The sequence below is a fragment of the Mizuhopecten yessoensis genome, unplaced genomic scaffold (assembly GCF_002113885.1).
Source record: "Mizuhopecten yessoensis strain PY_sf001 unplaced genomic scaffold, ASM211388v2 scaffold8591, whole genome shotgun sequence".
NCBI classification, from domain to species: domain Eukaryota; kingdom Metazoa; phylum Mollusca; class Bivalvia; order Pectinida; family Pectinidae; genus Mizuhopecten; species Mizuhopecten yessoensis.
The window spans coordinates 14324-15411 of NW_018407624.1; the positions used below are offsets into that span (position 1 = coordinate 14324).

The window sequence follows — 1088 nt, forward strand, 5'->3', positions numbered from 1 at the left end:
ACTAAATAAAAATATCATGATGTTTTTATATATATTTTTCAAAGATTGCGACCATACCAGTGATTGTCACGTCCACACCAGTGCAGATGTGTGTTCCACTGACCGATGGCATTGCGGCCGAGATCATATTTGTCATTGCCGCAATTTTGGAAAGTAATAACAGTTCTCTGTTGGTGTTTACTTTGGACATTTTATTAAATCTCTAAATCTATTTCTTCTTACTTTTTTCATTTAAATAGACAAATATTTGTAATGAATGTCGTATTTTAATGCCTAATTAGATTCATTGTTGAAGTAATCTCATGATATTTAACGTAACGTCATACTATGTACAGAATACAAAACACGCTTAAGAATCGAAGAATTAATCCCAGTACACGCTGCTGTAAAAACAAAGTCCGACAGGGGTCAAATTTATTATAACACTTAAATGACTTCGGTTATATAGCCACAAGGTCTTATTGTCGTGGCATTTTAGTCTGTGGCTCACTGTCAAAGCGTGTTACGAAATTTGAGAATAGAAATGACCTGAGTTCTAGATCAAAGGGATGAAATTTGTTAAAACATTTAAACAGCTTCTACTGAAAAATCAAAAGGTCTAGTGTCATGATATTAGATTAAACTCACTGTCATGTAGTGCTAATAAGTTCGTGAAACGAATGACCTTAACTTATTGTTCAAGGTTATAGAGTTGACATTGTCATTCAAACAACTTCTTTTGAAGAAAGGAAGAGAAATTACCGTGATCCATATTCAAGGTCACAGGGGTCAAACTTGATAGTGTACCCAAATAACTTTGTTAGTGAAGAACAAAGGTATTTGCATTCATGGAAAGGGCTTTTTTCTTTCTTTCAAGAAGTGCAGCAGAATTGGAGAGAGGGAAAACTATAGGTACCTCTGTGTTTATATATGTATGATTTTTACAAACTTTTAACCAAGAGAAAAGCGAATGTCTTACCACGGAGCACCAGTTATATCAGGCCTTGGAACTGGACACTAAGCATTGGTTGTCTAACCTAACGCATCGGTGATATCTGGCCTTGGAACTGGGCACCATGCACTGGTTGTCTTACCATGGCGAAAAGGTT

The 1088-nt window shown here is 35.7% G+C and overlaps 1 long non-coding RNA gene across 1 annotated transcript in view; it reads left to right on the top strand.

Moving 5' to 3' along the window:
- Positions 1 to 211, top strand: part of LOC110456257 — a 6106-nt gene extending 5895 nt beyond the window's left edge. The window contains exon 3 of the long non-coding RNA XR_002463571.1: positions 45 to 211. This is a non-coding gene — a long non-coding RNA (uncharacterized LOC110456257). The remainder of the gene's footprint in view (positions 1 to 44) is intronic.
- The last annotated feature ends 877 nt before the right edge of the window (positions 212 to 1088 follow it).